This window comes from Cyanistes caeruleus, chromosome 21, assembly GCF_971803275.1.
Source record: "Cyanistes caeruleus chromosome 21, bCyaCae1.hap1.1, whole genome shotgun sequence".
Lineage (NCBI taxonomy): Eukaryota > Metazoa > Chordata > Aves > Passeriformes > Paridae > Cyanistes > Cyanistes caeruleus.
In genome coordinates, this window is record NC_141721.1 from 8,996,635 (window position 1) to 9,021,966 (window position 25,332).

Sequence of the window (25,332 nt, forward strand, 5' to 3'; positions counted from 1 at the left end):
CTTAATCTGAGAAAAAGCTGCAGCAGACACCCTGCACCAGAGAGCCGACCTCTGAAAGAGTATCAGCCACCTGAGAGTAAAACACAGCAGCTCAAGCACCACCAAGGCAACATTTCCTCTGGCTGAGGTGACATCAGCCAGGCTACAGAGACACCACAAGAACCTGACCACATCTGCCCAGCAGGACATCTCCCCATGGATTAATTTACCAAATCCTCCAGCGAGTCCTCAGAGGTCTGAAAGCACCTCCAGGTGAGTAGGTTGCTATGGAAAACCACACAGCACCTGTATTTACCTAACAATAAGCATTATTCATACCTTTCCCACGGAAGCTAATAACAGCCCAAAAGCAAGAAATTAAGACTGGAGCATTCCTTGGACATGAGAGACAACACCAAAAGCAGGGAAAGAGAGAGCAACAATGCAAGCTTAAAGCATCAAAAACTCTCGCTGTAGCAACTGGATAATACAAAAAAAACCCCCAAACCTCACTGAAACATGCCCATACAGTTTTAGAAGCAGAATTCATTCAGCCAAGATTGCACAAAAACAAAACAAAACCTATCCCTTGAAACCAAACATTTTCTGTTTTCCAAAACCTCTTAGAAAAAATTTGCTTCACAGATAACCAGCCATTACTCAGACGTGTAGAAAATAAACTCCTTTTTAAACAGAAAGACAGCAAGAACAAAAAATACATGGATTATTTGTATAATTATTTTCCCATTTTCCAACTGCAGTTTTGCTTTCTCTTGTCTCCCACCCTCCTAAACCACCTGGAAAAATTAAACCCATGGCTTTGCAGAGCACTGCTGCCTCTCTAAGCAGGGCAGGCAGTGCTTCCCTGCAGCGCCTGCAAAGACAATTCAGGATGTAGGGAGCAGAGACTTCCCTGCACGTACCTGCCCCGGACCCTCTGAAAAACAGAACCCCTGGCACACCCAGAGACCAAGCCCAGCAGCCCAGACATCCTCACATCACATCCCTGGCAGCACCAGGGACACGGTGCCTGCTGAGCCGGTGCCACCCATGGGCAGGAGCCGCTGGCAGTGCCAGACACGGCACTGGCTGCCTGTCCCCAGCCCAGCCTGTCCCCAGCCCAGCCCAGCCTGTCCCCAGCCCAGCCCATCCCCAGCACAGCCCAGCCTGTCCCCAGCCCAGCCCGTCCCCAGCACAGCCTGCCTCCAGCCCAGCCCGTGCCCAGCCTGCCCCCAGTCCGTGCCCAGCCTGTCCCCAGCCCGTGCCCAGCCCAGCCCGTGCCCAGCCCAGTCCAGCCCAGCCTGTCCCCAGCCCAGCCCGTGCCCAGCCCAGCCCCAGGGAGGCTGTGTGAGCCCCTGGAGCTCCGCAGGCTCTGGGCTCGCAGGAGGTGACCGGCACAGAGCCAGCTGCCAGCCAGTGCCACCGAGCCCTCTGGCACAGCCCCACGCTGCTCTGCTCTCCTTGTTTTAATTTTTATTTTAAGAAGAAACATTTGTGGTTAGTATAGTGATCTCAATCACAATGGGAACAGACTCCAGCTGGCAGGAAAGCAAAGCTGTGACCCAACACCACCACTGCCACTCGCTCTGGCAGCTCCACACACCCACATCATGGGCTCCAGCACGGGAATGTTTGACTGGGACTCGAGATCCCTCACACCCTTCTGCACGTCTGTGCACATGCTCCAGCCCAGCTCCCAGCAACAGGCCCTCACTTGACAGGGAAGCAGTAAAATCTGACTCTTGACAATCAGGATTCAATAGGCAGCCTCGAAGAAAGGCACGTCATTCAGGTGGATCTGCCCCAAGTGGCTGTTTTTAAGCTGTGGAAATAAACAGACATCTAGAAGAGCTGGTAATTGTCCCCAGAACGCAGAGCACTACTACAGCTGAGAGAAATTCAACCACAGCCACAGAATAATCACCAGCCCCAAGTCAAATTGTTATTCTCCTCCCCCACAACATGCAGGCTAAGTGCCCCCACAAGAGCATTTACCAGAGGCTTGTATTTGGCAAGTCAGCAAGCAGCCCTGCTCCAGCTCGATAGCTTCACTCTCCAGACATGTTCCAAAGGTTCTCTTCCTCATCCTGGCATGTGCAGCCTTCCTGCCCAAGCCCAGAGCTCCAGGAGGAAAAACCCCTCTTCCACAGTGTGCTTCCCCACCCTAACTTTACCAGCACATTCCCTTGAAAAAGGTATTTGCAAACTTTACAAACTGCCTTTTTTCAGGTGGTTTTCCCGTCAGAGGAAAAGCAAGATCTGGCGAGGGTGGGAAGAGAGTATGTCCTCAATCCAAATTGCTGTAATTCTGTTCCCAACCCTGCCATCACCTCCCCCAGGACATCCCCAGGTTTCCTTCCAAACAGGGATGTGCACACCAGCACCCAACAGGTCACAGGTACTACAGCTGAGGGCTGTAATAATCCTGGCAGGAGCTCAACCAACTCCTGTCACCAGCCTTGGACATGACAGACACTGCAGAAAATGTGAGGAAGGTCCCAACCCATCCAAGAGACCCAAGTTTAAGCACATGGCTGGACTGACTTCACTGGGACAACTCAAGCGCTTGAATTCTGCACACACAAACCCTGGAAAAATGGGAATTGTTTGACATTTAGGGGGTGGGAGGTCATAACAGCAGTTCCCATCTCGCTCCTAACAGAAGTTTTATTATTTCTGTCAATGTCATCAGATTTGAGTCAAATATCCAAAGGCATATTTACATGAAATGAATGGAATGGAAAAAGAAGAATTCAAATGCTGTTTTAAATAAGCATGAGAAGTACCTGTGTAAAGATTTCAAGGCTCCATCATGACACTATCCAACAGAGACGAGGGAACAAATGTTAATCTAACACAAGATGTATGCACAGCATAAATCTCCACATTCATTGTGCAGAGACAATAACATCTTCCCACAGCTTATAACTGTATTTAAAATTCATTTATGTAAATTACAATAGCACACATATGATAAAATAGTTACAGCAGAATGTGTCCTTTGCTCAAAACAAAAGGAATGACAAAAAAGGTATTTTTAATACTAATAAAAAATACCTATTTCTTGTTTAACTTATTGTAAAGTATGTGCTCTCAATCACACACTATTAATTCCCCCAATTATTTGTGAAGCCAAAGACAAGAAAAATCATGTTATGGAAGCAACAACCAAAATCACCACATTAGGGGAAAAAAAAAAAAAAGGCATTAAGCAGGTAGTCAGGTTTGATTAATAACAGGAACAAAGGAAAAGTCTGTGATTATTTGGATTGGGAAGAGACAGTTCCAGTACTGAAGACAGAAAGCAGAAAGTGCATTTAAAGCCTTCCCATAGGACAGAGAGCATCTGGGTCCAGGGGAAAAAATTATTTTAAAACTACTGTATAGTTCACCTTGTGGTTAGGGCGCAGGGCAGCAGAGCCCTGACAAGCCAGAGAGGAAAGAAGGGACTTTACTGTGGGAGACCTCATTCAACTGTGTTTAAAATGGAAAATTAACAAAGCTCTGAAGATAATGCCAAGTTGTATCTAGTTCCAGTGAATCTCTGAACTCTACAGTCAGATATTGACTTACAACACACCCACAACTTTGGAAATAGCAGCATTACACAGTAAGAACAGGGTGCATGGGCCAGCCCAGCGATTCCAGCCCCTTTTGCTGGAGCTCTCCCGTGGGAGCCCCAGCTGAGCAGGGCCCTGACTAATTTCTGATGGTTCTGGAGACAGTGACAGGAAGCAAAAGAACCTCAGCCAAGCCCAGGCTCTCACTAACCTTTCTCCCAAGCCCCATCTCTGCAGAACACACCCAGTCATGCAGCACCTTCCCTTCCTCTCACTGCTGCTCCGAGGACAGATTGGCATGGGGCAGATTAATAATGACAATTACGCTCACCAGATGCTATGGAGACGTGTCTCTGAGTCACCAGACATGCTCAAAGACAAACACGTTTCCTGAAGTACCAGCTGAGGGAACATAATCAGAACTACAAGTACAAGAAGAGAATTAGTACAGCACAGAAGGGCAAATACTGGACCTACTTAGAACACAGCGTTATTCTTTTCCAAGGGAAATTAAAACATGAAGTTAGTATTCTCACTCTCAGGGCAACGTTCAGACAATTTTCTCCCCTCTACCCCAACCATTAAATAAACTACAGGTTTCAAAAAATGCTCCAGTTTTGCTTCCAAGGTCTCAGCTCCCTTCTACATCCTAACACAGAAAGTGAGCCTGGAGAAGAAGCAATCTATTTTGCAATATTTTATCATCAAACATAATTTGGATTAAAAGCAGTTTTTATGGAAGCTCTCAAGCAGCCTTATCAAATGTGACATTTCAGGCCAGATTTCTCAAAAGCACTTCACAACAGAATCCTTGAGAAGTGAAATTAATTGTTACTCTATTCATTAAAACAGATAAGAAACTGAGGCATGGAGATCCTCATCCAGAAAGTACCCACAGACAGAGACAGGACTACACACAAAAAGAATTTTAAAAGAAGGAATAAAAGAAATCCAAGATTTTTTTTCAATGGAGCCACCACACCAATCAACACAGAAGTTGCTCTCATTTTAGTTTTCTTTTGCTCAGGAATTCTACTTATTCTGGAAAAATAGCGATCATAACTAATTTTACCAAATTGCAAAGCAGCTATCTGGAGCTTTTCTTCCTACTACACCTTAATTCACAGACAACTCACTCTCCACCAACACTGAGCACAGCAACTGCCTCGATACCAAACGCCCTACCAGGTGGCTGCAGCTACCCAGGGTTATGTGGAACCACATCCTGCTCCCTTCCCAACCTCAGGATGCTCCTGCCTCCCTCCACACTGCCCCCAGCAGCTCCTGACAACAAACACCTTTTCAAACCTACAACTGTAAGCCCCAACTGCGACAGACCTGCGCGCTGGACCGGAGCGATCGGACCAGGAAGATTTAAAACAGAGCTGCTGGCCTTCTTTCCAGGGGTGAGGGATAAAAAGGTTAAGTAGATGTTTGATTTGTGCTCCAAGACACCAGGCCTAGCACACACCCACCCCCAGCCATGCCCGGGGACACTCCTCACACTCCCCGAGTTGCTGGAACAGCAGCTGCTTCAGAGCAGAGAAACTCCAGCACTGAAGGAGAAAACCACACCAAACTGGCTCATCTGCCTCCAGAAGCACTGGGAGAGGTTTGTTTAGCACAGCGTGCAGCAGGATACATGTGCCCACATGAATGCCTGAATTAGAAAAAATTAAGCATTCATATGCATACCCATCTATTCTTAATGCCTCTTCCTTCCCTGATTACATGTTCCAAATGAAGGCAACAGAGTGAAGAAAAACTTAGAGAAAAATTAATCAATCAGCTACTTGAGCCTTCTACGCTTTCACAAATAATCAAGTAATGGTGGCAAAGTATCGTAGAGCATCTCCCCCATTATCCCAGGGTGGGGATTCAGCTCAGCATCGTGATGAGCTGAGGGAGGCAGCACTGCAGGGCAGGCACCAGCCCTGCTCGGGGGAAATTGCAGCAGCAGGGAGCAGCTCTGAGCCAGGCTGAAGGTGTATTTCCATGCACACACACACACATATACTCCCTGCAACTTTGGATTTGAAAAAGGAGCAGAGGGGATAAAAATCCCCGAAAAGTCAATACACAGACAAGGTAGCCCAGAGTGCTGCCTGTGTTCACCTGTGTGATGGAGAGGCACTTTTACATGGGTAGATAGTGACAGGACAAGGGGCAGTGGCTTCCCACTGCCAGAGGGCAGGGCTAGATGGGATATTGGGAAGGAATTGTTCCCTGTGAGGGTGGGAACACCCTGGCACAGGCTGCCCACAGAAGCTGTGGCTGCCCCATCCCTGGAAATGTTCCAGGCCAGGCTGGACGGGTCCTGAGCAACCTGATGAAGTGAGTGGCACCCCTGCCCATGGCAGAAGGTTGAAACTGGGTTCTTTAATAATCTTTAAATAATGCCCTTTCCATCCCAAGCCTTTTCAGGATTCTGTGATGTTTGAGCTCTTCTGCACAAGTTTCCACAGTCCCCTTTTCCCGTATCAGATGAGGGATGAATAGCAGACAACCCACTAGCAAGCAGAGAGGCTACAGGGAACCACGACTTCTTGTTTGCTATTTGTTCCCATCCCCAGGGTGAGATCCCACACCATCCAAGCCTCCACCCCTGCACAGCACCCCTCCGTTGGCCAAGAAAATAACAAGCCACATATGCTGGTTCATGGGAGCTGCTGCTCCATGATGAGGCAGAAATGGGATAACTTCCATCAGTACATTAAATTGGACTTTGTCATGGCATAAGTTGACTTAAAGTGGCTTTAATGGTTATGGAAAAATACTCCCTCAAACACACACGAGGCTGATCAGACCAATAGAGCTGTGCTTGTAATGCTGCTTATTTCACTTAAAGCCTTATTACAGCACCACAGTGCTGATTGGCTTTAGAAAGGGATGCCTTTACAGCATTTAAAAGGTCTTGTGTTTAATTAAATTAGCTGCACCTGTATATATTATGTGCAATAAATCAACTATAATTTGCTACCATAGGCAGCTATTACTCTTCCCTGTGTTATTTATTGCTCAGCATCATTAGGGCGAAGGCTCTTCCAGGATACACTAAGAAATGGCAGTTTAGGGACCAAAAGCTATAACTCATTTTGTTTTCTCTCTCCCTTTTCAGTACTGTCAATCACATTTCTTGCACACTTGAACAAACACGAATATGTAAGAGATTCTGGCTCCCATTATGTGTGTGTTCATACATATATTTATAGATAAAATAAAATTAATGTTCCCCACGCATCTTGGTCTTGACTTTCATTCGCACAGATCTACTGGCAAAATGACACAGCCCAGAAAGTACATAAATAAAAACAAATAAATGAAATTAAGCAAACAAAATAAAATGATAGTACTGGATTCTTGCTCCTTGATGCTACACAGCAGTGATGCTGTGGTACTCCAGCTCTGCCACACACCATCTCTGAATACAATTTAGAAACCTACTCACCCAGGGATCACAGACTGCAGTCCACCCCTGTGGCAAACAGCAGCAGTGACTGTATTACCAGCACTTTGTGATTTATTTTGGGCTTTTTTAGCCATTCAGACACACTACTAGATTTTGCACAGTTTGGCTCACAGTCAAGATCATGATGGCATTATCAGTTCTGCTCCATGGTTTACTCACAGGAAGAGTTTAGGAAGCACCAGCTACTGGCGTGGAAGGTGGCCAAGGCAATGCTTGCTGAGGTTTCCAAAGAAATTAACAGATCCATCCTGTCCCCCCCACTCAGCTACCTCCTGCCTCCCTCCCAGCAAAGAAATCATTTAGAGTAGTAAAATTAAATCAAAGGAGGGGAGTAAAACACTCCAGGAGCTCAGAATCCTGCCTTGGTCCAGCATGCTCCCAAAGCAGCCACACAGAGCAGTCTGGGTACTGCACTCTGCTCCTCAGGGCTTTATTATTCATTTTTTAAACAGCTGCTACAACACACGGATGTTCACAATGCATTAAATATCTTCCCTGCAATATTTTTCAACCATTTAACTGGCACGGAATGTCATGCAGGAGCTAATGTAAGGGAATCTGTTCCAGGGAATGCAGAAGTATTCCAAGGGCTTGATGTTGCTGCTCAACCATGTCCTCTTTAACCACACCTGTTCTGTGATTTCTATTTGATTCCTAGACTTAGATCTGAAATAACATCTTAGTTCCTTCTCCCCTTTGCATATATTTTAATTATGTTATTATTTTAAATACTAAACAAACAATCAGAGTTAGGACTTTCAGAGAAACACCAGCCACCAGGGAACACACACAGAATTAGCACCAATCCTAGCAGGATGAATTGGAGAATACCTGCAGAGGCACCTACTTCTGGAGTTAGGGAAGAGGAAAAAAGTACTGGTATCCTGACATACACAACTCTTCAGCATCCAAAATCACTGCTGCTTGGTCTCCACAGAATTTCTTGGTCTTGGTCTTTTTTTCTCAGAGAAAAACAGTGAGGAGCTTGAACCTTGTTTACAAAATATAAAAATTTAATGCAGAAACAAACCGGCTCATTTTAGACACGAACAAAATAAACTTGAAAAGAAGTTAGTCCAGTTGACAAATCTGTGCTTGCCAAGAGTAGGAGCACATCCAGGTGGAGGCAGAGCTTGTGGTCTCTCTGCTCTCTTACCTTCCCCATCCCCTTCTTCACCACTGTCCTGGTCTGCTCTGACCAGTCTCTGTTCTCCCAGGCCTCACACCAGCTTTGTTCATGAAGAAGAGCCAAACTCATGCAGGCTATGACCCTGGACAGTACTCCTGCCTCCCTCCCCACAACACTTTTTCAAAGATACCTCTGGAGCTAGCGAAGAAAACCCATGGGAATAGCTCCAGGCTGGTGGAGGAGCAGGAAGCCCAAGCAGTGGATGCTTTGGAGGGCAGAGCAGTGAACTCCGAGGCACGCACAGCACACAAAGCCGAGCAGAGAGAACACTACAGTAAGAGAACTATTAATAAAAATTAAAAGGACATTCAAGAGTATTACGAGCCAGATTGGGAGCTGGCAGTGCATGGGGCTCAGGGAGGCCTGACATTAAACCCAAAAGAGATTATGTAACCTAAGCTGTCCAGTGATCATCTGTTCCTCTGGTGTGGCTTTAAAGCAGCAGCAGGGCTGGCAGCAGCTCCAGCAGCCACGCAGGCCAGCACCGCTCACTCGGTGTCCCCGTGGCTCCTGACACCCAGGCACTGCCATGCCCTGCATGCACCCCCTGCACACCCCACACACAGCCCCAGAGCACGGGGCAGGGCCAAGGGCAGCTGGGCTCTGCCATCTGAACACGATCCATGCTGCAAATCCCTGCAGCAAGCGCTGGGCAAGGCAAACCTGGGTCTCCCCCTCTGAGGCACAGACTGCCCTGCACACAGTGCCAGCTCCCAGCCAGATGGACAACATGAAAAACCCTCCTTATTTTGTCAAAATGCTTCAGCCAAGGCAATATGCTCCAGTTCCTGATTTGCCAGGCAAGGGGTTGCAGAGGATTTGCCTTGCTCTCCTTGACCCAGAGGACCAATACCTACGGAAGGACAGGGCCCATCAGCTAATAGGGTCTTCCTCAGAAGAGCTCTTGCTTCCCTCCTGTTATTTCATGGTCTGAGATAAACTGCAACTCTACCTGAAGTTACCTGAAAAGCTCACCAGCCTTTAGTGAGACTTGATCCAGCCAGGGAATGGGCAAAGGGCAGCTGGCTCAAGTGGACATGGAGAGAGCACAGAGCACCCACGCACAGCCTGCCATGCCCTCAGGCTGGGACACTGTCCTCAACTCTCCTGACTCTGCTAACCGTGGACACAACTTTCATCAGCCCCTGCTTCATTTTAAACACTCTGCAAAGTCTACGGCTCACATATACAGCCTCCTAGCTGAACACAGAGGGGGAAGAAGCACATTTAAAAAAAAAATAAAATAACAAGCAACTACCACACATGTTCAGAACAACTTCAGGAGGCTGATGTCGACAGACACTGCCCAGGACTGCACTGACCGAGGTGAGCACTGCAAAGCTGTGCCACCACGGCTCCCTGAACATCCCTTCCCCAACTCTGACCTCCAGAGCTCATTTTGGCCAGAAAGGTCAGTGGTATTATAGCTCCTCATTCATCAAGCCTGAATACCAATAACTTCGTCACCTCTGAGAATGAACAACCTGAGTGCTCCAAACCCACTTGGTTGGTTACGTCAAAGGCTGGGAGATGCTGCCCAAATCCTGGCAGAATGGCAGGAAACAAAAGTGGTCTCAGCGTGAGCAGGGAGCAGGGACTTGATTATCTGCAATTAGCGAATCGATGATTCTTCAAGACGCTGATTTAGGCCAGCACTTCTTATTAACAACAGTCAAGGAAAGCACAAGGGCAAATTGCATCAGAGCCAAGCCCAGCTCCCAAATACTGTTTCATTTAAAAATTGATATGTAATCCCACAGGAACTCAGATACACACACACCAGCGTCTTTTCCCTGAGGTACATGCTGAACCCAATCAAGCCCCCACCACCATGGAAACAAGTAATGTCATTATTTTGCTCCAAATGCACAGGTATCTTGGGTAGTCAGACGTTAGCAGCCCATTGTGAAGGACACACTCATTTTAGTGACTTGGCTGGGGTTACAGATCTGCACCCTCACTGCAGGTGGAAAAGCCTAGTGAAGTCCCTGGGAAGACACTCGCTGGGTTTGGATGAGGCCCTTCTGTGTTTAAATACTTGATCTAATTTTGTCTTGTAACATTACACAAGAACATAGCTGTATATTTAGTCTCAGAGTTAAACCATTAATTTGCAACTTACAATTTAGTAATACTTCCCATTAATAATGCCATTACATGGGTTATGTTCATTTTCTATCCGAAAGTTTAAACACAACAGGTCTCTCTCAAACAGCATAAGATTAAACCACTGCGCCCATTTGAGATCAGTCACCAAGACAGGTATGGTATAAAATATACAACAGCAGACAGCTTCAATATACATTTTACTTTCATTTGTCTGAGATGTTTGTGCCAAGAATCCACTTGAGCCTGCTCTTCACTCGATTAGGGAGAAAAATTTGTTTTTAAAATGATTAAAAACGTAACACTGCCCAGTGCCATGTCCCCTCCAATAATCTTCAATTTGTGGGACTGTCTTTGAAACTGTAGCAGAGCAGTTTTACCACTCACAGCATGTATTTTTGATTTAGTAATCCCTACACTTCCAGAGAGGTTGCTGGAAGGAAAAAAAAATACCATTAACCCATTGATTTTAAAAAGAAAACCAGCAAAACAGCCCAACATTAAGCTATTTTAAGTGAGAATCAGATGGGTTTGAATCAAAGAGGAATTATGATTTAAACACTAAAAAAAATTTTAAAAGAGAAAATTGAAAAGGCCAAGTGGGATTCCAACACCATTCCTTCAGCAGTGCACGAACACCTCAGGACGCTGTGGCAATGCTCAATGGACTCTGCTGTGCTCAGAGGTGCTGAGTTACGCTTTTATGGAGACAAAAGGATGGGCCCCTGCGCTCCTTCCCGTCACCAACCCAGATAAATTCCAGCCCCGAAGTACAGGAAATTAAAACAGAATAATAAACTAAGAAAAATGCTTCCAGCAGGGAAGGAAATCCTGACCCAGTGCCTGTGCCCTGCAAAGAGTTAAAGCCTCAGCCCCAGCCAGCCCTGATGATCTTAGTGCAGCTGCTACCTGCAGCCACGGCCCCTCAGTAGCAACACACAAGGGGAAAGTGCAATTTTGAGCTTCTCTTTTCATCTCTATGGTGACAAAAAGCTCTGCAGAGGGAAATCAGGGTGCCTTCCACTCAAAAGGTTTCTCATTTTCAATGACTGCCTTTCACAATATTTTAATTAAATCTCTGGTTGGGAAGCTTTAGAGAAAAAAAATTCAGATTGTAGGGCTCATTTACAACAACAGAGTAAAAAAGAGGGGAAAAATTATTTTAAGCATTTTAAAAATAGACAGATTCTCTGGCTGAAGACTTAAGAATAAATTTACCAGCAGCAAAGTTTTACAAAACCAGCATGTGAAGGGGCCGGGAAGTCCTTCCGTAACAAAAACATTTTCCTGCACGTAACAGGTCTCTGGCATTTTAGGAGAGGCTGAAGGCCCACACAGCAAAGGACTTTTTCTTTTCTGGAGAAGCCCTTTTGCCCCCCTGCAGCACAGCTGGCACCACAGCCTGCCCGGCAAGCCAGGGACGCAGCGAGGGCGTGAGAAGGCTGCAGGAGAACAGCGAGGCCGTGGTGCTCATCTGTGTTTTTACAGGTCTCAGCTCACTGCTACCAACAAAACCCAGCGAGCTCCAAGGTAGGGGCAGACTCAGTCCACAAACCACGGCCAGCCAGGGCTCGCTCTCCCTCCCAGAACACACATTTCTCAGCGGAACCTGCTCCCAGCAGGGCACCCTGAGCACAGCGTGCCCGGGTGAGCCCATGTCTCATCCAGCATACCCTGCCATGGGCAGCCTGCACGCCAAGGTGCAGCAAGAGATTGCTCCCCAGCTCCACAGGAACAGTCTTCTGATACAGAGGGAAAAGCCCATCTCATGGAAAAGGGATGCAACCACCCAAGAGGCACTGGGAGCTTCTAGCAAAACCACACAACACATGCAGAAAAGCAGCACAAGGTGAGCACAGAAGGATCAGGAGCAGGTGGCTGTGTAGCCCTCCCAGAGGCCACCAGAAGTCCCAGACACAGCACTTGCCCAGGATGTCCATCTCACTCTGAGGCAGCAGCATTCAGCTGGAGAGCGTGGGGAAATGATGACTCTGCAATTAGAGCCTCCACACGGTGCCAAGAGATTCAAGTGTGTTAATAAACGTAAAGCTCTGGACAAAGCACTTCGCCTCTCATCCAAGGTCCATTGTATAATGTGGGAATAATGCCCCTAGTTCACCTAACAATTGCCAAAACAACATATTCCTACTGCAAGGGGTGGTGAACTCCCTTAAAAGCAGTGCTGTGACACCACAGAGTTTTCAAGTATCTTGAACCACAGGACGAGTGCATTGTTAATTTAATTTTTTTAAGTTAACAGAACACTGAAGTACAAAGTCTAACTAGACATGTGGACAGAAATATTTTGATCATCTTTTTAAAATAAAAACCGGGTTGCAGGGAGCTGCAGTGACAGCTGAGTGCGGATCCCCCGAGTCCCAGACCGGCGCCTTTGTCACCGTGCTCAGCAGAGAGCACCAGGGATTCAGCCAGGCTGGCCACTTATCCAGCATTCCCCCCGCTGGCTGGAAATTGCTATTCTAGGAGCTATCCAATCTTTAACGACTTCTGGACTAGTTGCATTTGATTTCAGGGCAAAGGCCATGCCCAGAGGGAGACCCAGTGAGGAACTCCTCCCTCCAGCTCTCAGGTCATTCTTAAGGCCATCTGAAAGAGGACAACAAAATGGTTTATTGCTCACACAGGCTAAATATCAAGAGTTCTAAAATGAAATACAATATCTTTTCAAAGCCACCAACAGGCAAGAAGTCTGTTCTTGACAATAAAAACACTGGTCAGGAGTGGGATCATTCATGACCAAAGGTTTCTTTTAAACCGACACAAACAGAACTGTCTATTTTTCATGTAAATTATTAATTTTTCTAAAATCATAATCAGTGCTGCAAGTCCAGCTACCTCTGTACGCAAAACCCTTTCCACATACATATTTTCCTGGGGGAAAAAAGGCTTATCCCCACAAAGGAGTATGAAATAAATTGCTTTACTGAAGGTTAATAATATCCTGTCGCCGTGGTAAAAGACTCAATTACAAAACCTTCAGAAGAGCTCCCAAGGAACTCATCTGCCTGCAGTGACAGAGGCTTAAATAGCCAAAATACACAGAAAGGCTAAGCACTTCCCAAAAGAGAGGAAAAGGGGAAAAAAGATGGGGGGGTTAAGTAAAAAACCTGGAAATTGGACACTCAAGGTTATAAAAAAAACCAAACACACACAACCACAGTTTCTTCTCTGCACACACAGTTCTCTATAATCTCAGCAAGAATTATGGCCTAGGGAGACCAACACTAATTTTAGTATCAGATTTATTATGCAGCAGGGAGCAGAAATCAGTCAGGCCCGTCTCTCAGTCCTAATGGGCAGAACTGGCTCACGCTCCAGGAAGGCTCTGCTGAAGAATAGCTCAGGCCTGGTGAAAAACAAAGCCCCTGGGGCTCCCCGAAGCACAAACACGCTGCGTTTCTTAGAAGCCACAATAAAACACAATGATACTCCTCATTTCTGCAGCGCTGCTGCCAGAGGAGCCCAAAGCCCAGCACCCGGCGTTCCCAGCAGAGCTGCTGTGGGCGGCCAGGGCTGCAGGCCCGGCCGGGAACAGAGCCCGGCACCGGCCCCGCCGCCCGGCCTGGAGCCCGGCACCGGCCCCGCCGCCCGGCCTGGAGCCCGGCACCGGCCCCGCCGCCCGGCCTGGAGCCCGGCACCGGCCCCGCCGCCCGGCCTGGAGCCCGGCACCGGCCCCGCCGCCCGGCCTGGAGCCCGGCACCGGCCCCGCCGCCCGGCCTGGAGCCCAGCACTGGCCCCGCCGCCCGGCCTCTGTGCAAGGAAGGGCAGGGATGTGCCAGGGCTGCAGGGCTGGAACCTGAGAAGAGCAGGGATGTGCCAAGGCTGGAACCCGGTGTCTCAGCCACGGGCACAGGCAGAGTTGGAGGCACCACGGCTCCAGCCAAATGCTGGCTCCCCTCTCCATGCCCAAGCAGAAGCCCAGTGCTGCCCAGGAGGGCTCTGCACACGGGATGCAGCACTGCTGTGTACTCTCACACACACACCTTCCCCAGAAAGGCACCAACCAGCAGCTCTGTGCTCCCTGTTTCTCGCCCCATACTGCGGGAGCTCGCTACAGGTTGGGAAGCTCCAGGCAAATGTCACATGGGCACCGTGTTCAGTCTGTTCTTCTGGGCTCTCACCCTCTCATCTTAAACACTTTCCAGCCTTCCCCTGTGTCTGCTTGTGCCCCACTCAGACTCAGAGCACCACTTAAGCCCATTCTTCAGATGCTTCAACTGCCCAGTGAAGCCAGCCCTATCCTCAACAACTGTTTCTAATAAGCCAGTACTAGTTACAAAAGCCTTCTGCAAAGGGTTTCATGACTCACTCCCATCTCCAATGATGCAGCAGCCAGGCCATCTCCACACATGGAGAGTCCAGAGTGGGGACTGCAGATCCTCACCCAGCACTGCCCACAGCACAGCCCCCTAAACCCTGCTTGTCCCCTCCTCCCCAACCACCTGGGAACACACAGCCCAGGTGCAGCCCCAGTACACATCAGCTTTGGAACAGCCCTTCTCTAAAGCACCAGTGATTCCCGTTTCAAGCACTGCAGAACACGTGAGCAGCACTTCTGTTTTGCACATCCCTAAAACAAGGGTGATGACAATCACTTACCTCATCTCTGTGTGATAAGAACAAGGGCCACATTTAAGTCATTTCAGCACACAAGTCTTTCGTGAAAGTAGGATGCTGATGTCTCCAGGAACGTACATATCACAGACTATCCACTAACATTCTGAACGAAACTTTTCCTAGAATCAGTTTTTCACTCACAGCTCACTCAACTCAAGACCAGAAACTCAAACCATCACAACCTCGTTTTACTTTCACATAGTGGACAGGCAGGCACACAGGCAGGCAAGGCCTTCAAAAACTGCACTCCCTGTTGTTTGTCTTTGCTAGCAGATTTCTGGTTTTGTTTTTAAAATGCCCTTGGAGTGTATTAAGCAACTTAGAAGCTTTGCTTTGAGCTGCTCTAACAGAAGTTAGCAGATATCTCCTGCTAACTCCAACAGAAACCAAGACTATCATCACTAAGAAATGAAGAAAAAACATGCATGATCAGGTCTGTTTTACACCTGGTCCTAATCCAGTGCAAGAGTAAATAAAAAAGCAGACGTAAAGTTTTGAATTCCCCTGCATATATCTTCATCTTTTAAAATAGCTGGGTTTTGCATCTAAATTTCAGAAAAAAATAAGGAAAAAAAGCCAGTCACCCACCCGACAAGTGCCTCCCCCACGCCAAAAATCATCCCTACAACTTTACCTTCTTATGGCTCAAACCAGCCCCAGACCATCCTGGAGTGTCCATGAGGAGAGCACAGCAGTTCTGGCTCCTACCTCACCTCCTCCACTGACTACCTTTGCCAGAGCAGGTGACTGCAATCAAAACTGGGGACCTGATAATTGGTTTCAGGTGAGGAACACACCTGCCTAATCAGCATCACAGCAGGGGAGCAGGGGACAGGAACAGCAGCACCCCCAGCACTGGCCTTGCTCAGGTTAACTCAAATCATCTTGGGCTCACCAAGCAGTGAATGCAGACTCTGCACATGCTGCTCCTTCCACTGCTCCAGCTGCCCAACCACCAAATCACCTCTTCCTCCCTCTGCCTCTTCACAGCCCAGAGCACATTTTCACCTGCATAACCAGTACCAATAATCAGCCAAGAAATTCAGAACTTGCTCTCTGATCTCTGTTCCACCTCAAGAAGTGCTTGGCAGCATCCATTTGTCTGCCTTGATCCAACAATCTCCAGGTCTCAGGAATGCAAGACAGACAGGTGCTGCTGCCCTTCTCTCAGCTGCAGCCAATTTAGAGCATTTCAAGGAAACACACCAAGGCACTCTTCAGCAATGAACGGCTGCACCGGCCCAAGACCTCTGACGACACTAAGAAGCAGCAAAATTCCATCTGACCGTGTCCATGTAAGAAGTTTACCCTGCCCCTGCATTCCTTCAGCTGCAACCAGGATGAAGTAAGTTTCATAACTAAGGTGTTCTGCAACAATACTTGTCCTCTCTTACATGCTTCTCTCCCCATCACTTTCAAATGAATTGACTATGTTACTTTCCACGCACTGCAAGAGATCAGGATTACACAGCACTGGCTGAATAATGTTCTGCTCACACTATCATCAGCTTCATGTGTTCAGATGACAGTGATGGGGACTATAAAGGCACGAAGACAGATAATCACTGCTTATGTCTGCAATTATAGTTCCAATAAAGCTTCTTCATGGCTTTTTAGCACTAAGGTTTTTGGACTGGTAACTGAATTGTTTTAATTCTTTTTTCTATTCCATATTTTGTTCTGTTCCTACTGCATACACATGATTAATCGAGAGAGAAGACAAATGCCCCTACTAAAATATCCACTAGAAATATCTACAAAAAGAGGTCCAGAAATCTAAACTGACTTCTTATGACTACCACAAAATCAAAGCCATGCTCACAAAACTTTGGGGGAATCATAACTGTGGAAGACTTACAACTATCATTGTATTTGATCGCGGAGATTAATGACATAGTGGATGTGACCAGATGAAAAAGAGAGAGGGGAGAAAATAAAAAATCACACAGGACGATCATAATTCCCCCCTCATACATAAATTGCCAGGCGTGTCATACACAGAACCTGCTGGTTCCTGGGATTAGGTGAGGCAGGAGTTTAAAGCACAAAAGGCACTGTGGCAGGAGATTCTCCCTGGGGTCCCAGGTGGGCTGGGGCAGGAAATGCCTCCAGGCAGGCACAGCAGGGACACAGACTCTGAATGCTGGGGCAGCCTGTCCCCAGAGCTCTGGAAATACGCCAGGGCACCATCCTGTCCACACAGGACCGAGGTACCACGGCAGCTCCTGCGATGGCCATGCAGAGAGGAGCGGGCACAGCCGTGCCACACAAGGAGGTGGCCAGCTCCGGGAGCGTCTGGCACGGCTGAGCAGCCAACGCTGATCTGCAGGCAGAGGCTCCAGGACCTGCAGCTTCCCCCTCTCCTCCCATTTCTGAGGGCACCAGGAACAGCCCTCTGAGCCCACTAAATCCTCCGTCAGGCCCCCCTTGCTCCCAGCACTGCGCCCCAGCCCCCACGCCAGTTTGTAGCCATGAGACTGGCGTGAGCCATAATTCACACACCAACTACCTTTCACATGCTGTGGCCTCACATCCTTATCTTGCTTCCCCTCTCGGAAGCTCGGAAGTGCTGGTGTGCAGCAGGAACCTCAGCAGTTACAGCCTCTGCCGCGAACCAGAGCACTGCCACTCCAGTCAGGGCCTCCCTTACAAACTGTACAGTCAAAAGTCGTTGAAAACAACAACAACAAAAAAAAACAGTTTAACCCCTCAAAGACAAGTTGCATAAAGAGCTGGCAGCACACAATGCTGCTCTGCCTCTCACACTTCCTCCCCAGTGCCCAGGGATGCTGCCAACATCCCCTTCAGACAGAGGCAGCCGTTTACTGTGCCATCAAACCCGGGAGTCAGGAAGCGGCTGCGCTCTCTGCCACACTGACATCTTTGCATAATCCCCTGTTGCCCTTTTTTCTCTGACCCTTCATCTCCAGGCTCAATGACAGCATCAGTACCAGGCCCACCAGGGCCTTAGTTGGGCTCCTGCATGCTACGCCAAGACCACCAGAGTGTGACCAACAGCAACTCTGCTTCCTCAGCTCTCAAACCCAGCCAACAGTGGGCCTGGGACATTTCATTAGCAGGTTTTGTGAGGGTTTTTTTCACCAGGCTGTGTTTGAAGAGGGTACAGTTAAATGTTTGGTGTGTACTCAGCAGGCCACCCATCCAGGGATGGAGTCTCAGAGCTGACCTACAGAAAGTGACTGGGGAAGAAGATGAGCTGTCTGGTGCAAATCAATCAAAACAACCCCAAGCACTTTACAGTAGAGACTTCTTGAAGAGAGAGAGCTCCTGCTGCAAGAAGCCAACAGTTCCTGCTGTAGTGGTCTCAGGACTCACAGGAGACATCTCTCATGGCAGAGAACAAGACCTGACACCACCCAACACAACAGCTGGTAGCAGTCCCAGACCAAAAGGTGGGGCAATACCCCCCATCCTCAGAAAATTCCTATCCTATTTCCCATCTCAGCAGCACCTTTGGATTTCTTCTCAATGTCTTCTGTTCCTTCCCATAATTCATTGAACACAACATGCTGCCATAGGCTCTGTAGGTCTGCCAAATACAACAGCACAAGTAGGCAAATTTCACCAGCAGAGAAACACCCCTACACTTACAGCACTTTGCAAACCTTTGGCAAAAGGATAAATGCTCTGTGTACATATCGAGTGCTGTACACAGCTCAGGCTCGGAGCAGGGAATCGCACCAACACAGCTCTGAACATAAATGACTGATAACCAGGCAGAAGGAGAACTGGAGTTTCACTCGTTCAGCAAGCACTGCAGAAGAATCCTTGGCAACATCCCCTTCAGCAACACCTTCTTCCAGCAGAGCAACAAACACCAAACCTGCCAGTGCTGAGGGCTTGCAGCTCATAAACCAGACCCCTGATGGGAGCAACATCTCCCAGCCCAGGGGGATTTCAAGATACTTAGAACAAATGCCCAGCTCCTTGCAACCTCTTCTTACACCACATTACCCTTTGGGAAGATTCCTGAACAGCTTTGTCCGGCAATTGGTTAAAGCTCCCCAGACTCTCTATCTAGCAGGAATTCTCTTTACAGTAGCACTCAAGAAGCTGAAAGTCTTGTAGGCACTTCACAGTCCCTATTTTAAATAAATCAAAACTTCAAAACACTTCTTCACCCTGTGCTCCTCACCTTCTCTTTGATGCAAAACTGACCCACAGAACAACATAAAGATGAGCTCTGAGTCAGGAATACTAAAACACTGATTAAAACAGCACAGCACAGGTTTGGGAGCACTGCAGAGGAATTCTGTGCCCTCTGGGCCACGCCAGCACTCGCAGGGACCCAGCCCTGAGCCAGGAGGACTGGAGCTGCACCAAGACTCATGTCCTCAGCCAAGGAGCTTTGCTTAGCCCCGTCTCAGAGTTCTGTGGCACACATGAAGGAAAATAAAACCTGGGGGACTTAATAACTTCAGCCCTGGGAACTACTCAATTCACCAGATATTAGTTTCTTTCCCCACCCCACCATTTTTCCCTCCCACCTGCCAGGCCACCTCATTACTGTCACTCTGCATCAGTTCTTGCTACAGTAGTTTTCTTGGACCTTTGCCCCTTCAGTCAGCTTGAAACCTCTTCCCCATTGTACATCAGAGTCAATGGGAAATTAATGCAAGTCTTTGCTGGGGGAGGGCAGGGCAGAGGCACCGACGCTTTCTGCTGCTGTCAATACTTCTTTTCCTTCACCCTTCCTGCCACGTACACTTCACCAACATATTAAGGAGCCTTGTCTGCATTTCACTGTGCTCACTGAGGTCTCTGGGACTATTCCTCACATGCAGAATTGTAAAAGCCTTGCCAGGGTCCCTCTTTATCATACAAAGTTCCCAAAGCACAATCTTAATTTAAGCCTACTCAGTCACAACAACACACCCAGCTGCAGATGTCCCAGCACCGGGAATGACTGAGCAGGGGAGAACAACTTCCCAACATTCTTCAGATTTTCTCTGCACTCAAAATACAGAAAAAATACTTTCAACAGGAGAGTAGTAAAATACCAAAGTTTAGAAGTAACTTATTAATACTGCATGCTGATCTGACTACAAAGTTTTACAGTAACTTTCGAATTACTTAGCAAACCACAATTTCTGCAGCAATAGTATCATAAAAATCATAGGCCACGTTGAACACTACTCACATAGTTTACAGAATTATTCCAGCGACTAAGGCAAACAGAATGTGTGATTTCAGGGCTAGAGACTAAATTAAGCTTCAATAATGATTTTTTTTTTTATAAGTCTGATGCTACACTGACCTTGTAATCAGTCTTTTGAGGAACAGCAGATTAGTATTTTCTTGTGAGTGAGATCCTCACTCACAAGTGGAGGGGGGAATATGAGAGAGATGAAACTGCCTGTCTGAAGGAGAAGTGATGGAACTGACCATATACAAAGTACCGTCAAATACACAAAGTAATCTTTTAATCTTTTTCTGCTACGGGCTTCACAGTTCAACAAAGCATTTAATAACATGCTTTGAGCCCATGCTGATTCAGCAAAGCACTTACCCACATGCTTAAGCCAACTTAAGTATATGCTTAAGTGCTTTCACACAATAGGGGCAGAGAAGATTCAGGCCCTGAGATGAACCATTTTCTGAAACCAGCCATTTTTCCCTAAGATGACTGACTATTTACAGCTTTGATTAACTTTATAGCATGACCCAAAACGTGTTTAAAGAGAACACTTCAATACAACTGAAAAGTCAAACAACTATTAGGAACGGCAAAGGTAGAAAACAACTATTAGAAACAGCTCAAGGTAGAGCTTAATGAACTGGAACTGTTCTTTTCTCTTCCTCAGCACAACATACATCTTGCACACACCCCACCTTGCTCTGTTTCAATGGTTCTCCTCTAAAATAAGTTCCAAGTTCCCTTAATGCTTTGGATTTCACAACATTTATGAGACTATCACCAGAGTCAACAGGCTAAAAAAAGAATCCATTAGCATTAACTGGCCTGTCACTGGCAGTGACAAATAAATGAATTTGATGGTTTTAGATCAGTCATTAGTAGTCCTACCCCCGGGCTGGTAAAGGCTCAGCACTTTGCAGAGGAGATGTACTCAATCTGGAAGCAGAGAGGGATGCACAGGCGTGTTAGCATGCCGCTCTCCTTCCATTTCCCTGACCTCCCTACCTCAGAACCTTTCTTAGCATATACAAGTGCACAAAAGTCACCTGGTAGATGCCATTAAAAATAAACCAACAATACAGGAAAGCACAAGCAACATAGAATCTCCTTTTTAAAAAATCCCATGTTTGACAGTGTTCAATTTTAATTTTTAGTTAGCAGTAAGTCAAAGGCAAGGAAAGTACATTAAGACTATTCTTAACATGAAAGACATCCTTAGGCAATGAAAATGGAAATACAGACATTTTAACAAGTACAAGACAGTCTGTGGGGATTCAGGACAACATGAACAATCTACCTGAGTGACTAGGGAGAAGAAATAAATGTTTACATTTCTAAAAAACAATAGTTACAAAAATCCAGTTCAGCTCTTGTTTCTGACACTGCACTCCACAGAAGGCCCTGCACAGCCCCTTCTTCCTCTGGCTGTGACATCCAGGGACAGAGATCATCCTCTGCCTTGGCCACACCGCAGGGAGCACAAACCTCATCCCAAAAACAAGGGGTTTCAACACCCTGAGTCTGCACTGCCTGCAGCAGGGTTCATCACCAAGACTTAGACTCTGAAACTTTTCCACTGGACCATACAATGCCAGAGGGAAGCAAATTCCAGGAGCACCTTACCATGGGCAAGGGATCCACATCAAGGCTGGTTGAACAAGACACCCCAACAGTGGCTGTGGGCCACCCAAAGAAATCCATCACACCATCTGGGAAGGACTTCACACTACTCTGCACACAGATGACGCCATTATTATTATCAAGCAACACATCTATGCCTGATGCCAAGAGCAGGAAAAACTTCCTTTCTCACTCCACCCAGACCTGCAAACACAGGGGAATCTAAAAAGAATTTTAAAAAAAATCATCAGGAAAAGGTCTGACCTTGCTGCTCTTGACAGCCTGGTAGGGAAGGAAGGGTGGCAGGAAAGGAAAAATCCTGAGTTCTGCTACTGTGTCCAGTTCACATTCTTTTGAGGAAAAAAAAAAAAGAAACTTCAAAGTCTACCTAATACCTACAATAAGATGTGAAGTAGCAGGACTAAGGCAGAGGAGTTTACAGGCAGAAGCAGGGGAGAAAACAAACAGAACTCTTGATTTTCAAGGTCCATCATTTGCTTTGGAATAAAATCTCTCCCTGCTACTCTGGCTGAGGCTTATCCGACAGCCAAGGGACGCAGACACCCCACCCACAGTTAACTTAATTGGAATCAGACGTCCAAATCCACTGGTTAGCTTTAAAAAAAAACCCCAGGTTAGCCTGGGTGTTATTCCAAAAGGGCATGCCCTCCATTTGCTGCGCTGGAACAGGCAGCTTCACATGGCTCTAACCAGCAGCACATGAAAGGAGAGCTGTTGACACTGCCTCTTGCCCAAGAAGAAGGACCAGATGTGCACAACTGCTCCGAGCCCACGTGCCCAGGCAGACAGGAAACGCGGCTGGCCACGGGCACCGTGTGGATCCGGGGCTGGCTGGGGCACAGAGGGGCCAGGACGCTCCTGCACCAACCTCTGTGGCAGTGACACATCTCAAAGACATCGGTGTCGTGCATCCCCAGCCCGGTACCAGGCACAACACCCCTCTCAGCAAGTCCTTCTGCTGTTTGTGACCAAATGGCACCAGTGCTCTGTACCAAATCCCTGCAGACCAGACCCCAAATTAGAACATGCAGCAGCCACCTGCACTCAGGACACCAGACACGAGTGCCAGCCCATGCCAGTGACCCAGGGGAGCAGCTCCAGCAGCAGCAGCAGCTACCTGCCCTGCCTTTTCCATTCCAGGAGGGCTCCAGAGCACAGCCACAGGGCACATCCACAGTGCTCATGGATGCCACGCACCCATGAGCTCCAGCCTGCTCAAGTGGGAGCAATTCCCAGCCACAGGCATCACACCCCTGTGGTAAGTGCAGGAAGAACAAGCACCTCAGTCACAGCCTGGAGGAACCTGAGCAAAAAACACATCTCCATGGGCAGCCTCACCAATGTAAATGTTGGTTGAAGCTTCCCCTGCCTCTGTTTCATACATGGCTCTGCACAACAAAGCATCCAAATTCCTATACCAAAGACATTTTCATGGCCAAGAAGCTACTTCATTGACCAAGGCTGCTGTCCTTTTGCTCTTCAGGCTTTTTATTTGGTTTTTTGTTTGTTTGTTTTTGAAATAAATCCCTAAGGCAGAAATGTGAGGGAGTAACTTGCTTACATTTGAAAATATCTAATGAACATGTTAAATACAGTAAATCTTCTCCTACCTAACAGAGCAGGTAACATCAGAAATGGCAGGCTAATAATAATAAGTCAAATTACTTAAGTCTTCAATATTCAAAAGGCAGTACAAAACTACTGGCACCCCATCACTGCTGCATTTTAAGGACTTTTTAAGTCAGCAGAGTTATAAATGATCTCCTGTTACAGAGTGCCTTCCAGCACTCGGAAGCAAGACAGATTTTTATCAAGGAACAGCAGCCCTGAGGAAGGAGACATATATTCACCAGAACCCCAACGAGTTAAACCCCGCAGCAAATTTCCTAAAACAATGGCTTCAAGTTGTCCTGGCCTTCCCAAGGAGAGCAGATTACACATCCCCTGATCCACTGGAGGCAACCAGCGAGCGTTTTCTGCGAGGGTCACTCAGAGGCACTCGGGGGAAAGCACTGCGCTGGTCCAGGATCCGCATCCCCTAAAGAGCTGTCAGACCGCAGGGGGGGGCTGAAAACCCCGAGAGAAAGCCTTTTACTGGGCTGGGCACTGAAAGGGCAGGGCTGGGCAATCACTGCACCGGGAAGAGAAGAACAAGCGAGTGTGACCCTGCAGGAGCAGCACGGCACAGGGCCAAGGCAGAGCAAAGCCCCGCCGTGCCCACTGAGGAGCTGGCGGTGCCGAGCAGGGACAGAGGGGTCCTCAGCAAGGACAGGGATAGATGGAGGAAGCACCAGAAGGGAGAATGCAGCCCCAACCTCGCTTCACCTCAGCCCCCATCACTGCCAGGAAAATCACAGGGAGAAAAAAAACAACCCCAAAACAAATCCCCATTTTGCTCAACATACCAGGAAGGAAGATTACTCAGGAAAAAAAAAGAAACAAACAAAAAACAAATTCTCCCCTTGCACCTAGAGAGAGACAGAGACATTTCATTAAATGCCATTAATCTCCACAGACCCAAGCATTAGCTAGTTAATTAGACTAAAGTACAGTCACATTTTAACGCTGAGCATTTGCTATTCAACTGGGATAAATGAACAACTAAAGTCCCAAATCTTAATTCAGTATCTAATTAAAAAAACAGAAAACAAAATATTCAGATTATGAAATGCTTGCCAGAATAATACATCATAATTGATGTAAAATCTGCTCTTTATTGCATCTGATTTTCTCCAGTCTCCAAATTAGGCTGTTTTCAATCTTCAGATTTTTTTCCAAGTACCCCGTAGAAATCCCAATGCTTTAGAAAGGACAAATGTGTAAAAAGCAGCAACAGACACTGCTGACCTCTCCAGAGAGAGCGAGTTCCTGCTAAGAGTGGAATTTGACGTCCATTCCAGCATTTGCCCCACGCTTGAAAAGATGTGTGTTACCAAAAACCACGGGAAAAAACCTTTACATGTAGAAAAACAAAATCCCCTTTGTCCATGCAACCTGATTTTGCATTCTTTAACACAAAAATTTAACTCACTAATATCCTCAACATAAAAGAAGTCCTGGATTTTTTAATTGTTAGAGAAGAAATCACATGGGACAGCTTAACAGCTCTGTTATAAGCATTACAAACTTCTCCAAATAACACTGTAAACACAGATAACTGGCACTGAAGACAGTTTAAAATGTAAATTAACCTTTAAAAGGTATTGGGAAGGGGGATAGGCACACCAAGCACAAGATCAAAATTCTGGTAACTTCAAATTGTATATTACAGATGGCATCAATCCAACAACATAATCCAGAAGCCATGAGCCCCACACACTGTAAACTCTTTGCTCAGTGCAGAAGCAATCCAGGCCCACTATTATTCACCAATTAGTTATTAGATATGTCTTAGGAAGAAAAGAACCTCTAAACATTTGCCTACATCAGTCTGGTTTAAAATCCTGTGAGTAGGCTGCTGGGGTTTGCTCTCTTTTTCTCTTCTTTTTAAGAGCTACCCAGCACCTCTCCTGTGCCGTGTCTGGGGGTTATAAATGACACTAGGTTTTTCCTAGATGCCTACTTTGTGCAATACTTAACATCATGGTTCAAC

General features: G+C 47.1%; 1 protein-coding gene across 14 annotated transcripts in view; it reads right to left on the reverse strand.

The window, feature by feature from the left end:
* The window catches only part of MSI2 (musashi RNA binding protein 2), a 208,073-nt gene that overhangs the window by 176,358 nt on the left and 6,383 nt on the right, over positions 1-25,332 (reverse strand). The window contains exon 1 of one of the 14 annotated variants that reach the window (XM_086860018.1): positions 17,451-17,609. The exons of the other annotated variants lie outside the window; for them this stretch is intronic. The gene's annotated coding sequence lies outside the window, so the exon portion shown is untranslated. Of the gene's footprint in view, positions 1-17,450; positions 17,610-25,332 lie in introns of those variants that run through there. 14 annotated transcript variants of the gene reach the window in all.